Source organism: Sabethes cyaneus, chromosome 3 (genome assembly GCF_943734655.1).
Source record: "Sabethes cyaneus chromosome 3, idSabCyanKW18_F2, whole genome shotgun sequence".
Lineage (NCBI taxonomy): Eukaryota > Metazoa > Arthropoda > Insecta > Diptera > Culicidae > Sabethes > Sabethes cyaneus.
This window is the reverse complement of record NC_071355.1, coordinates 38193954-38209842: the sequence shown is the minus strand read 5'-3', so window position 1 is coordinate 38209842 and position 15889 is coordinate 38193954.

The following is a 15889-nucleotide window of genomic DNA, read 5'->3' as shown; positions in this document are numbered from 1 at the left end:
CGCGCATTAATTATTTTCGGAATTTTTCGGAATTTTTGTTTTTGAAAGATGATAACTTTTGAATGCATGGTCAGAATGTTATGGTATTAGTATCAAAATGTCAAGAAATTTATTCTGAACACATTTTGCATATTGCCAATTAAAACCAAATTTCGTATGCGGCTCTGGAGCTCCAAAAGCGAAGGCCGTCTACAGACGGTCTTACCCGTTAGAGGGTTAAGCATCTCGAATAAATTCCGCAATTTTTGCTCAGCTGGCGTGCTAAATTTTCTGCGGGTGGAAAGTCGTCCGATTGGCGCCCGCCCGAACGTTCCGTTGACAGCTCGCACCACTGGAGGTTGACGACGCCGCCGCCGACAACGACGACGACGACGACGGTCGCTATGGCGACGTCGATGACCTACGCGTGGCTTATGGTTGTTTTCTGAAATACTAATGCGGTGCGGCGGCGTCGCATCTGATTCCAGATTTATAAAACAATTTTTTTGTGCTTGACCACTTAAAAACACCAGTTGGGTAGTTTATTTTTTTGGCGATTTAAGCAGACCCACAGGTCAGACGAAACGAAACCAGATTGCTCTCTGGATTTTCGAGTTGATCGATGGACACATATTTAGGGTGGAAGATTGGAGCGTACGGTCGTCGTCGTTAGAATGTGGCAAACGTATAGCGGCCGGCGGAGGAAACTCGCGTGGATTTATTTTTATAGGAAAAACGCGTATTCGGTTGGTTGATTGCCACTGGCGTGCCCAGGCTGGGGCACACTGGGACCACGTGCCCCACCTCCCTTCTCTGTAAAATTTAACGTAAAACAAAATAATTTCTGTAATCTACAAGTCCGCAGGCCAACTTCAAATATAATTTTAAGCCCGATTTTAGGTTAAGTGATGGTGGAAAATTGCAAAAGAAAGTCGGAAAATTAAGTTTTCCCACGTGGAAATTTTTTGAAATATGAAATATAAAAGGCCATTATAAATATTTTTTAAAGTTTTTGTCCTTCTGATGCTAGACAACTAAAGGGGGGAAAACAAAGAGATTTTTTTCACGCAAAAAAAATAAGATTTTTAGGTATTTTTGCTTGTAGTTTAATCGTGAAACTTGAATTTATTCTTGCTTTTGATATATACGTTGTTATTTTCTATGCAAAAACTTTCCAAAATAAAGTCAAAATCGAAAAAAAAAATTTGCCGGTTTTCGGAAGCTATAGTTATGTATGTATACACTATTTGTACTGCCATTTTTATTTCGTGCTAGAAGCGTTAACATTCCGTACACTCTTTTTTCGAGTTCTTTTGAATTTTGAAGGGCGGGGGGGACAAAAACTTTAAAAATATTTTGCAATGGCCTTAATGATAAAATTTTCATGATAACAAAAACATGAAAAAACGGATGAAAAAGGAAGAAAAATGACAGAAAAAGAAAAAACCATAAAGAAACCGAAGATAAACTGGACATAAAAAGAGAAAAAAACGGCACAAAAAGGGAGAAAAATGGGATAGAAGAGGAGGAAACGAAAGGTAGAAAATACGGGAGCAAGACAATGGAAAAACAAGAACAGAAAAAGAGATAAACGGGACTGAAAAGAAAAAATGGAAATAAAAAAGAAAAATGGAAGATAAAAGGGATAAAAGGAGGATGAAGGATGAAGGATGCAATGCAGAACATAAGAAAATGAAGGGGACAGACGAAAACGAAAGGAGTTTAAAAGAGAAAAAAGACGAAAATTAGTACCGAAAAAGACCGAAAAGACAGGTAAAATGTAAAAACGAACCTGAAAACGAGAAAAAATGGAAGAAAAAAGACGGAAAACGAAACAGAGAAAAATCAAAACTCAGGAAAAGGGTGAGAAACGGAAGGGGAAAAGAAGATAAAAACAATAAAAAAGAGGAAACAGCGGGCAGAAAAAGAAAAAAACGAGAGAACGAGAGGAAAGGGAAAAAGGCAGCCAGAAACAGAAAAAACGTGACAGAAAAGACGGGAAAACGGGCACCGAAAAGATAGAACTACGAAGACGTAAAACGAGAAGGAAGGGGTTAGAAAAGAGCAAAAAGTAGAAACGAAAAAAGGGAAAACAGAAAAGAAAAGACTGAAAACGGGTGAGAAACTAACAAAAAAAAAACGAATGAAAACCATGAGGAAAAACAGAAAATAAGAAAAATGAGAAAGAAAACGAAGAATGACGAAGCATTGAAACCTGGGACAGAAAAAAAGGAAAAAGAGTGAAACGATTTCCTTTTTCAAAAATTCATATCTCATGAATCAGGCAACGTAGATCATAGAGTTTCTTATAAAAATTTAATCGGCATATTCTCAGACCATAAAGAAAGTTAGGATAAACAAAAGGAGAAAAATCGTGACAGAGGAAAGGATAGGAAAATAGGGAGAAAATATGGGAGCAGGAAAATGGCGAAAAGACGAAAAAACGTGAAAAAATGCAGAGAAAAAATGAAAACGGAAGGGATAAACGGTGAAGAAAAATAGAGCGTGACCGAAAAGTAGGAAATGCGGAATATAAGATGAACAAAACTGACGAAAACATAAACAGGGAGAGTAAAAGAGATAAAAAGCGAAAAAAGACGTATCAAGAATAAGAACCGAGATAGAAAAAGAAGAAAAACGAATAAAAACGGGTGAAAAAAAAAGAAAAGCCGAACAGAGGAGAACGGGAAAAGAAGAGAAAAGCAATTACAGTGGGCAGAAAAGGGGAAAACCAGAGAAAAACAGGGAAAACGACAAATGCAAAAGAGAAAACAAGTGAAACCAAATGGGAAAAGAAGGGAACCAAGGGAGATTAGAACCGTGGAGGAAACGAGGAAAACGGGTCAACCGGGATATAAAAGTCGAAAGGTGGGACAAAAAACAGGAAAAGGAGATTACGGAAAAAGATAAAATGGAAGAAAAGAAGACGAAAACCGGGAGATAAAAAGGAAAAGGAAAAGGAATCGGAGCGGAAAGGGAAATAAGGGAGCCAAAAACACGTGAACGTGACCGAATGGACGGGAAACGGAACGCCAAAAAGAAGAAAAAAGACGAAAAGCAGTACCGACAATTAGAAAAAAGTCGAAAAAGGGATAGAGAATAACAATAAACGAAACAAGCTGGAGGACGAACCTGAAGAGCGAGGAAAAACAAAAGAAAAAAGACAAAAAACGAACAGAGTTGAATAAGAACTCAGGAAAATATGAAAAACTGTACGGGAAAACAAGAGAAAAGCAATAAAGAAAGAAGAAATAGGGGGCAAAAAAGAGGAAAAATGAGACAAGAAGTAGAATGCGGAACAGGGAATTAGGGAACCCAAAGGGAAAAGAAAAAAAGGAAAAAGAAAAAAAATGAACGGAAAACTGATGGAAAAGTAGTAGTAGTAGTAGTAGTAGTAGTAGGGGAAAGCCACCATCATTTCAAGGACTTGCCAATGTATGTGGGTAGAATTACAGTAGATCCAAATTTGATTATTAAATGAATTTCACACTAATGTTGTTACAGAAGGGCCAAAAGGGATTGGGCGGACCCACAAGCAGAGGCACTTGTGCGCATTCCGGGGTTATAAGAGTCGCCTTCCAGCATTAGGATCCTTCCATGTAATAATCAATTTCGCTGTACCAACTTTAACCCACGTGATGATTTGTTTGTTTTGAATTGAGAAGTGCCATATTTGCTTCAGACCTTAAGGATTCAGGTTGGCAATCCACTCCGTCATCCAGCCTTCCGCATTTATGATATCAATAATAATACTGTTAATAATATGATATTAAGATGAAATGTGGTATATATGGTAAAAATAGAACAATCTCACCAGCAGTCCTTCGTATGGAATAGAGTAGCGTCCTTCAAGGTTCCATAAATGCTTCCAGGCATGGGTAAAACACCGAACCGAGCTTGCACGTGGGCACCATTGCTCAAAACCTCTCAACAAACTTAATTTCGTTTTGCACGCCGTTCCTGTACATGCAAACAAACACGAAGTGTAAGAAGCATTACACCGGTGGCGTTAGGTTTAAAACAATTTCAGTCTAAGTTTTCAATGGCCTCGGTTTTGCACATTTCCGAGTGTTATCGATATCGGAATCCACCGAAGGCGAGTACTTTCAAGCTTGCAAAAACACGCATGGAGGCGCTTCATACTTATTCTAATTGGCCGTGTGAGTGAAAGAAATAGAAAAGCAAAAAGACACGAGTTCACGCTGGTCGTCCAGCATATATCCGAGAAACTTTTACGAAGTAGAAATACACGCCATCCCGAGTGTTTCCGAAGTGTTAAAACCCGGTGTGCAAAAAACAACACTGAAAAGGCTCGCGGTTGCTTTTTCACAGCGTACGGGTTGTTTTATCAGGCACGGCAACAGCGTACCGTCTCAAATAAACTTCGTGGTAGTTTTCAAATGCGGCACGCAGTTTGGTTCAGTTTTTAGACATGCCTGAATGCTTCTAATAGTTAATTTAATTTTTCATTCTGGTATCCATGTGCAGTATTAAAACTCGTTTTGGCCAAGGTTTTTACTATATAGCAGGAGATGCTTCATAAGCTAAAACGAAAAAAATAATTAAAATAACTTATTAGGCTTACCTGTTAGCTAGGCCGTGTGGCTTCGCCGTCTGCCCAAAACCGCGGTTTTGAGACCAGGCAGCCGGGAACCTCCCAGCAACGTACCTCCTAGCTTGGCTACTCAATAGAGCATTACCAGGTATGACCACGTGGAGGCGCTAGGTAGGGGCTTGGGATGGCTAGAGCTATATTGGACGCTCTTCATTTGCCTTCCCCATTTCATACCCTGAACGGAAAACTGATGGAAAACGACAAAAATGGGAAAAAAGAGATCAAACGGCATGTAACAGGATGGGAGAAAAAACGAGAAAATGGGAACAGAAAAAGAGAAATGGACGAAACAAAAAGGTAAGACGGGAAGAGAAAACGGTGAAACGGGGAAGGTAACAAGGAAACCCGGATAGGAGAGGGGAAAAAGGAGCTCAAAACAAAATAAACGTGACGGAAAAGATGGAAAAACGGGACACCAATAAGAGGAAAAATGGAACCGACAAAGATGAAATCCGAAAAATAAAAATAACAAAAAACGAATGAAAAACATGAGGACAAACTGAAAATAAGAAAAAATGGGACAGAAAACGAAGAAAAACGGAACATTGAAGCAGGAAACGCGGGACAAAAAAAAAGGAAAACGAAAGAAAAAATGGACACGAAGAACACAGGAGAGAAAAGAGGGGGGCGACTCGCTCCGTGCGAGGCAAAACACGAGAAGACTGGACAGAAGATGACAGAAAAGTAGGAAAAACCATAAAAATGAGAATAAATTGGACAAAAAAGGAGAAACGGGACAGACAAAAAACGGGATAGAAAAGAAGCAATAGAAAATACGGGAGCAGGAAATTGGAGAAACGAGAACAGAAAAAGAGAAAAATCCTGGCAAACAAAGTAAAATCGGGACAGAAAAAATGGAGCAAAAGCAAAATGACACTAAAAGAGGAAACTCGGGACATAAGAAGAAGAACAGAACAGACGAAAACGAAAACAGATAGAAATGTTCTCTTAACAATAGCGAAAAAAGACGCAAACTGGTGCCGAAAAATATGAAAAAAAAGTCGAAACGAGCCAGAAAATGACAAAAAACTGAACAGAAAAGAGGAAAAACGAACGTGAAAACGAGGAAAACGGAAGAAAAAATTCAAAAACGGGACAGAAGAAATCTGGACTTAGGAAAGGGGTGAAAAACGGGACAGAAAAAAGGGAAAAACAATAAAGAGAAAATAGCAAAAAAAAAGAAAAAGTGGGAAACCAAAAGCGAAATGAACAATAGCGCAAAAAAAGAGAAAACCGATGGGGGAAACGAATGTTATATTCGGGAGAAAAAGAACAAACAAAGAAAAAGAAAACCAGGAAAAAAGGATTAAAGAAAAAGATAAAAAAGAGAGAAAAGACAAAAACTGGGAAATAAAATGGAAAACCGAAGAGAAAAGAAAAAAGGAATAAGAGTGATTGAAAAGACGGGCAAAACGTAACACGAAAAAGAGGAAAAATGGAACAGACGAGAAAGGAAAACGAAAGGAGACAAAGAGTTAGAAAAAGACAAAAACCAGAAACGAAAAAACAGCAAGAAGGAAAAAGAAAAGACAGAAGACGCGAAAGGCAATAACAGAAACCGAATAAAACCATAAGGAAACCCCGAAAATCAGAAAAAATGAGACATGTAACGAAAGAAAACAGAACATTAAACAGGCCCCCGTGGGACAGTAGAGAAGCAAAACGAAAGAAAAAGAGGGAAAATGAGAGCAAAAACCAAGAAAACAGTACATAAAGAGTGAAAAACGGAACAAAAAGTTAAAAAATAGGACTAGAGAAAAAAAAAGGAAAAAGAAAAGATGTAAAATAAGTGAGAGAATAAGACAAAGAATGTAAATTCCAAATTCCATTTTGATTCCATGTCCGGTTTGAAGTAAAACTTGAAGTTCAAATTAGTCCAAATTGAAAGCTAATCTAATAGGATACCAATACAATTTGAATTCCAATTTCAAGTCTAATTTCAAATGTCGTTCCGAGCCTCATCTTAAGTCTAATTTAAATTCAAATTATGTCCAATTTCAATTCCATCTTTAGGTTCAATTTAAAGCTTAATTTCAAATCTAATTTGTCCAGTTTCAAACTCATTATAATCCCAATTCAAGTCCAATTTAAGGTCCTGTGTCAAGTCCGATTTAAAGTTCAATTTCAACTCTACATTCTATGCCAGTTTTAAGTCTAATTTCTAGTTCTATTTCAACTTTGATTTTAAATCCAATTGCACTCGAACGCCAGGAGTTTTCAACCTAATCGTCCGGTATTTTTGTTATTTGTCTATTATTTATAATAGTAGATTCGCCATCCTACGATGACTCCGTTTTATCACATTCTGCTGAAATGCCACTTGCACCACCTTTTGATTATGCCTGAACACGCCAGTGTTGATTCCTTTTTTTCGCTGCGAAAACTGAAATGGCGAAACAGATGCCACGTAATTCGTTCCTGTCGCCTGGAACAATTGCTTATCGGGGGTTTACTTACTTACATCCAATGATTTAAGAATTTTCTGCAATAAAAACAGCCAATGGAATGCCAGAATACATACAAAAAATATTTCCAATGCTATTAATACCATCGCTGAAAGTGTGAATTTTGTCTCATCACAAGCAATGAAACAAGCGGGTTTGCTCCCGTGACCGCCCCTCCTTGGCGAAACAAACGGAAGGTGCTGATTTGGCAAAATTCTTTCGCCATGACAAAATCCATCTGGCCTGACAGATTTGACTTAGTTAGGTTCCGGCGCATCACAACGTAAGGAAAAAGAAAAATCATTTCACCGTCGATGGGAGTGCGCTTGTTATGACATTTTGTGGTTAACATTTTGTACCATATTTTCCCTCAGATTGTAACTTCAGCCTAAAAATTCATCAATAGTTTTACGGAATGCACAGTAAGCAACATAAGCGTGATTCATGTGACCTCCGGTAGACGGTGCCAAAGGACTATCCCGTACAGTTTTCTCATCGGCGGCGTATGCACAAGTGTAAATACCTGAGAGCAAATGCATGTTCACCTCTGGGTGTGACTGTGCTATTCGTCAGCTAGAGCATTCGCCCAAAAGGGCGGCAGTGGTTTAATTTATTCCTGACGGAATTATATCCCAATTAAATTTGCGCGGTGAGAAAAAAAATCCAGATTGGCTCTGTTCGCAAGCGATACACATCCGCAATTATAAATTTTGCGCGCCACATTCATACCAGAGTGGCACATATGTTTGGCGGTGTTTTTCGAGAAGATGGTCGTTAACTCGGACCGTGATCTTGAAATACCGGATGGAACTCTTGGTAAGGGTAAACAAATCGAACCGCCGGCGAAGCGTTGCCGCCGAATGATGGTCGGACTAAAACATTTGGCAAGTTTCAGGAGTTGACCGATCAACCGCAGATCAATCAAGCACGCAGCGGCGCCTTGCTTAAGATCAAGGTACGCATTTTCCACGCAACCATTACGTCAGTTTGTTGATGTGACTCAAGCCACTGCATACGAGACTGATTACGAGAAAAGTAATTTTGTGACTGACCCTTGGTTGGTTGGTGAACACAAAGGAGGGCCTTCAACCTCGAAGTGGCTGTAGCGTAGTTAGCGCATCGTTCGCTTGGCGGCACGCACTGTTTACGTTTAAACAAGCGTTAAGCTTTCCAAAGGTCCACACTTCGAGGTAGGTGAGGCCCCTTCCCAATCCAAGATGAAAATAACAATAAAACAAGCGTCTCAGATCTGCTGCCAAAAAACTCTTCACAATCGTTACGATTACGACCTACACGATGATGATGTGATTGGGAGATAAAGACCACAACGACGCGACTTTCTTCGAGCTCTCGGCTCTGCGTACCCGTGTAGATCAACCGGCAGAAGACCGCCAGGTGACAGGTGGTGGCCGTTTGCTCACACGCTCAGGCTCAGCGTTCGCCAACGTTTTGCTGCCTTTCTTTGATGAGTGAGATGATTAAAAAGTGAATGAAATTCATTCAAGTTTTGTGCACGTCTGTCATGTGTGCACAATAAGAACCCACGAGGCAGACACACGAAACCGGGCAAATTTTATGGCTGACATGTGAATCATTGTGTGTCTTCCGCTGCCAACGCCACCGCACACCGTTGCGCGTTGTTGGCGGCTGGTTGCATTCGTGATTATCAATCTCTCGACTCGAGAGCTGGTGGTGTAATCGCCTTCTGATGTGCCTGAGGTCGATCCGTTCGAAATTTGGCAGCAATATTTTTCGTTATACTTTTAAACCAAGCGGAACGTATATACTACTGAAGGACGCACCGCGGAAGCCGGCCTTGGAAGTGGCCCACCGTATACGGATACGGAATTTTACCAGATATTACGGGCTTTTCGGGTGGGATAGTTTTCAGCTGTTCTGCCAGTAAGCTGGTGCGGCAGGATATCGTGACAAATAAAGGGTGCTGTTTATAGAGTCGTAGAAATTTTAATTGAAATAAATCACTGACAAATGGTGTTAACTCCGATTAGTTTGACTTTATTCATAAGATATTTTTTGAGGTTTTTGTTTGAATTGAATTTCAGTAGGTATATTCAACGACCTTCAACGACGTTGAATGGTATGATCTTCGAGATCAGTTATGTGAAATTATTTGTTCGCCGAACGTTTCATCTAATGATCCAATTGTGACACGTGCGGTCTGGCATGTTGCACCACCTTGTTGAAACCACAGTGCTTCGAAATTAAGGGTATTAGATTGTGGTAAAAATAAGTGAATGACTACGGCCCCGTAATGGTTACCATACACTGGTTTCATCGACCCGTAAAGTGCCTCAAACAGTGATTGTATCAGGATACTGTGGTATTTTGACAATGCAGTAGTTTTGCATTTTGACGTACCATTTATCTAAAAATGACCTTTATATAGACAACTCCTAGTACCTATTTCTTCGGAATTGTTTCCGGAAGTAGGATCATGCTATGTTGCCGTGGTTGGAGTTTTGCCCTGATCATGTTTTCCATGATAAGTCCATACGGATTAACCGCGGGGGATGAAACAGAGGCAGAGTTATTTTTTTTAAATCTGCAGATCGCACACACATTGGGTAACGCATATGTTTTCGCCACGTATGTATTTCCGCAACCTGGCTATAAAAAAAATATTTTGTTCGCTTAAAATAAGCAACAATACAGGGATACCTCGATCACAGACAAACAGACATAACTCTTGGAGGAATAATCATCAAAAATGATCGTACCTCACATTTAGCCTGCACACTAGCGCCATCTATGATCTACATTCCCAAATATCAAATAGCAACATGGGTATCCCTCGAAGTAGCAAGTATTTTTTATGGGGAATTCCCCTTCTTTCGTCAAAAAGCGCCTCTTTGACCAAAACGGAGACATTCCCAACTAAGCCCAAATTTGAAATGACGGTTTAATCGGTACGAAGAATGGAAAACGAGTCTTATATCTGTTTGTCTGTGCCTCGATATAAGACAATTTATAATTTCAAAAAGTTGTCTTGTATCGAAATTGTCTTATATCGAAACACGATCTTTTAAAGATAATTTGCATTAGAGGTCGCCAATTTTGCTCTGTGTTGTGTGTTTACATTTAATAAACTATTTATTATTGTTTGAGTTATTAGTTTTTTACAATTTTTAGGGTTATTTTGAAATATTGAACATCTTCATAGCACCGATTTTGGACTGGAAAATTAACTCTGGTATCCTTACCAACTATGTTAAAGGGATTTAACATGATTGTCTTATATCGAATTGTCTTATATCGAGGTTGTTTTATAACGAGGTTGTCTTATAAGGCTTTTACGACGACAGTTTATGGTTTATATTCGAGCAGTGCAGTTTGTTGTTGTTTACATTGTTATGAAGAAGAAGAAGGAAACACTTCTGGTACCCGCTCACACTTACACGGAGTCGCGTAAGCAATTTTCAGAGAATTTGTGACATCAAAACCAAATATATTTCTGTCTCTCTTTTACTAGTACATGTTGTCGTTACCAGTAATTGTCAAGATCATAAACAAACAAAAAACATATGGCATTAAACGTCACGTTAAATACTCTATATCAAGGTATCCCTGTAAAGCTAAATGATTTTTGATACAGGAAATGCAATGTACATTGTATCTATTCCAACTACATTAAATGGTTCCGAGAAACTTTGCTTAACGCTTTAGTAAAAACATAAAATATCAATAAATAAAAGGAGTGGTCAAAATATATAGGGGGAAGTTGTCTATGCTCGGACACTTTAGGTTTTTAAGATAAAACACAAAAATACCGGCTTTATTACGTCTATTTACACTTCAATGTAGAGAGAAACAAAATTATAAGCAAAAAAAATATAAAGCAACAAAATTTGCGCTGCAAGGTTGATTTTAAAAGTAGATAGTATTTCGAGTACAAATTAGCTCAAATCGAAAGCTGTCTTCTATGCTCGGACATGATAAACTGATCTATTAAAACCAGCATCAATAGAAGAAAAAGATCCTAGAACAATTTAAAACTTCAGCACAGACCTTGTGACTCCAGTCCTGGCAGGTTTGCTGTACAAAAGTTGAATGAAGTTCTATTCACATAATTTTTTTGTTGAGAGTGTTGGTAATGTGTACAGCATGCAAAAATATACGCGGCAACTCCATTTACAAAGCATATCGATAGGTTGACATTTTTGCTGATATTTTATTGCAGTTTTTTTCTGATTTTTTCTACGTTTTGCATTGCTTAACTAGTTGTATTTTACATAGGAATCAAAGTTATAGCAATTCTAGATGAAGTAAGTATATTTTGCTGATTATTTTACTGTCCGGGCATAGAGGACAGGTTGGTGTCCGGCCATAGAGGACATGACACAGTTTCAAAAAATTAAGTGTTTTCTCCAAAATCTTATATTTTCATGTCGAATTTAAACTGTTTCGAACAAATAACTTTGTCAAGCCAACGTTCAGAAGTATTGCATCTTTTATTCATTAAAAACATTTGCAACTGCACTTGTATGAAATTTACTCGTATCTCTTTTGTTTTAATGGTTGAACCGTTTGACGGTTCTCATTTGTTTAGCTTTTGAAACAAAGACGTCATAATTGGGACATCATAAAATCTTGCAATTTACTATTGTTCCATGCTTTCCGAACGTTTTTATCAATCTTTGTTTTTGAGAAATTTTGGGTATGAAATGGGGAAGGCAAATGAGAAGCGTCCAATATAGCTCTAGCCATCCCAAGCCCCTACCTAGCGCCTCCACGTGGCCATACCTGGTAATGCTCTATTGAGTAGCCAAGCTAGGAGGTGCGATTCTAGGTGGTTTTCGGCTGCCTGACTTCAAAACCGAGGTTTTGGGCAGACGGCGGAACCACACGGCCTAGCTAATTGGTAAGCCTAATGAGTTATTTTAATTATTTTTTTCGTTTTAGCTTATGAAGCATCTACTGCTATATAGTAAAAACTTTGGCCAAAACGAGTTTTAATACTGCACATGGATACCAGAATGAAAAATTAAATTAACTATTAGAAGCACTTATGGAACCTCAAAGGACGCTACTTTATTTCATATGAAGGACTGCTGGTGAGATTGTTCTATTTTTACCTATATATACCACATTTCATCTTAATATCATATTATTAACAGTATTATTATTGAAATCATAAATGTGGAAGGCTGGATGATGGAGTGGATTGCCAACCTGAATCCTTAAGGTCTGAAGCAAATATGGCACTTCTCAATTCAAAACAAACAAATCATCACGTGGGTTAAAGTTGGTACAGCGAAATTGATTATTACATGGAAGAATCCTAATGCTGGAAGGCGACTCTTATAACCCCGGAATGCGCACAAGTGCCTCTGCTTGTGGGTCCGCCCAATCCCTTTTGGCCTTTCTGTAACAGCATTAGTGTGAAACTCATTTGATAATCAAATTTGGATCTACTGTAATTCTACCCACATACATTGGCAAGTCCTTGAAATGATGGTGGCTTTCCCCTACTACTACTACTACTACTACTACTACTACTACTACTACTACTACTACTACTACTACTACTACTACTACTACTACTACTACTACTACTACTACTACTACTACTACTACTACTACTACTACTACTACTACTACTACTACTACTACTACTACTACTACTACTACTACTACTACTACTACTACTACTACTACTACTACTACTACTACTACTACTACTACTACTACTACTACTACTACTACTACTACTACTACTACTACTACTACTACTACTACTACTACTACTACTACTACTACTACTACTACTACTACTACTACTACTACTACTACTACTACTACTACTACTACTACTACTACTACTACTACTACTACTACTACTACTACTACTACTACTACTACTACTACTACTACTACTACTACTACTACTACTACTACTACTACTACTACTACTACTACTACTACTACTATCTTTGGTTTCGAGAAATTTTAGTGTCCGGCCATAGAGTTGCCAAGTCTGAAAATTACAAAAACCGGCCGATAGGTCCTGCCTTCAAAAACTGCGGGGGGGGGGGGGGCAGCATATTTGCATATTTTTAGAGAGGATTTGCCTAGAACGTGTAATGTGCGTTAATGATATTATTTGGGTAGTCGCCGGAAGTCGGTTGACAGTTTCCCGTGTGTTCCCGTGGAGATAGCGAACGGTAGGATATCACAGTCGAAACCACAACGAATGGATTATTGAAGACAGATAATTTCAGAGTGACAACTACCCAGCAAACCACAAATCGTATAATAATGTATGAAAATTATCTTAAATATTGCTAAACAAACTCGAACTCGTACATAAAGCTTAATAAAGCGCACCCTAGTTTACAATTATTCGTACAAAATGATGGTAACTGATTCACATGCAATTTTTATCACAGAATTGTATAGCATTATGGAACTAATCATGTTGAGTCGGATTTCATCGTATACAAATACTTATGAATGTGAATTATTTTCGAATAATCTGCAGTACGTATATCGCCTCCAAAATAGTACGCATATGCCGGTTTCGTGCATCTAATGCGATTTCTCTAGATATATATCGGTACATATTTCAAATTTCTTACTCTGATATACGTACGAAAATGTTTGCTGGGTACTTGCTTCTGGTGCTAGTGGACAATTTAATGTATAATACCGCCTGAAGTAAAGTATTGTCACTGCAAAACTGGCTATCTTCAATAATCCACTGCTCAGGATTGCTAATAAATTTATCAGAAAATTTAACAAATCAGACAAAAACTACAAATCCGGCTTCATATGTCGGAAAACCGGCCTTTTTGCCGGATTGACCGGCCACCGGCTTTGCAAGTGAAAAACCGGTCGGGCCGGCCAAAAACCGGCCACTTGGCAACCCTATCCGGCCATGGAGGCTGTCCGGCCATAGATGACTTCCCCCTAATGATTTTTTTCCAAGTATTTGTTTTGGGCATCTGCTCAATAACAATTGAACAGCTCATTGTTTTGGAACGTGATAAAGGGAAGCTATCATTTATTCGATTTGCAGCTAATCTCTACTAATATTCTTATTGCAAAACGTAAGTTTCATTAATATTTTAAAGAAGAAAGCTCACCCGAAATATTATGGAGGAGAAAATCCAGCAATGTCTCTGCGATAAATACAGTCAACTTTCGTTCGTTTGGTTATCTTTAAGTGGGCTACGCTTTAATCGGGCTCGCGTTAATTGGGCTATAGCCACAGAACAGAAGTGGAAGTTCGAACAATCGTTCGAGGAAAACCTGGCACACTATAGCCCATCTAAAACGAAGTCAAACCTCATTTCTGACAACGTATTTTTTCTTTCGAGGGACTGTTGAATACAGTTCATTCAAGTGTGGAAAATATTTTATATAGAAAATATTAAAATTAATTAAATGGAATACAATTGCATCGTATCGTTTTCCGATTATGATCTTGACCCTCCCATTTTTAGCATCACGGTGAAACAGTTAAAAATGCCAATATATATTAACATTGTCCCTCGACTTGTTAAATAATCTAGAAAAACATTTCAACAACGAAAAGATTAGTTTCCACTTTGATTTCGTATATAATATAAGTGTATATTTTTATAAACCTTTCTGCGACGATTTCGACGAAAACAATCGATATGATGATGATGATGATGATGATGATGATGGTCCCACCTCATACCCCTACAACGGTTTGAGCGGGACGATTTATCTAATTAAGATATTTATAATATAATAATGTAGCCAGGTGATAAAAACAAATAGCGAACTGGCTCTAATACAGACGTATCAAACTTTCAAGTGAATATCAAAATTTCAAAAAATGTCCAAGGCTAGTCCAAAACGTTTCCAACCCGAAAATTATCTGGACTTGATTAGGAATCGAACCTAATATTTTGAGCCCCAGCTAGTCAGAATTGGTTCTAGATAACGATCTAGAACTACGAGGGAGATCCTGCAGTCTTTTGGTACTCGGTACCGCCGTGAGCGATGGTATACGAGTTCCAAAGTCCACAAGCAAACCCAAGCCTGTCCAGCTGCTGCTCCGAACCCTTTGTTCAGGACTTTAACCTGATCATTCAATTTCAAGATTATCTATGTCTGTTCTCGCGCGCGTGGCTCAAACATGTGTAGTCTTCTCTATACTTTTTTGAATTAATAATAATAACAATTTTAAATCCATCATCATCAGTGAACATGATAGCTTAATATATCCAAAAAATATACAAAAATTAAAAAAATATACAATCTTCTTGAATCAATACAAAAAATAAATCAAATTGCGTCTATAAAGTAGCTTTTATGTGTAAAATGCATAGCCTTTTGAATTCTGCCATTGTTGCTGCACGTTTTATTTGTCGCGGCATCGAATTAAAAAAGTTAATTCCTTTGTACAACAGAGAGTTCTGTGATCTTCCAAACAAAAAGTGTGGTGTTCTTGCATCTTCCGCGTTTCTAGTGTTGTACGCATGTAAATCACTTCCCCTTTCAATTCGATCACACAAGTATCGAGGCAGCATTCCATTAAGAATTTTATATAGAAACACCATTGTCAAAAAATAAACTCTTTGCTTCACAGAAAGCCATTGCAATGCGTCCAGCATAATATATGAGGAAGTGTACCTATTACATCTTAAAATTAATCGCATAACTTTATTTTGTAAGCGCTGCAACTTCAATATTTGTGTTTCGTTTGCAAGGAACAGGATGGATGAGCAAAAATCTATATGTGGTGAAATGATTGATTTATATAAAAGAATTTTACTACTAATCGTCAATTCATTTTTTAAACGGCACAACACACCGTACTTTTTCGCCATTTTTTTGATGACATTATCAATGTGAGACT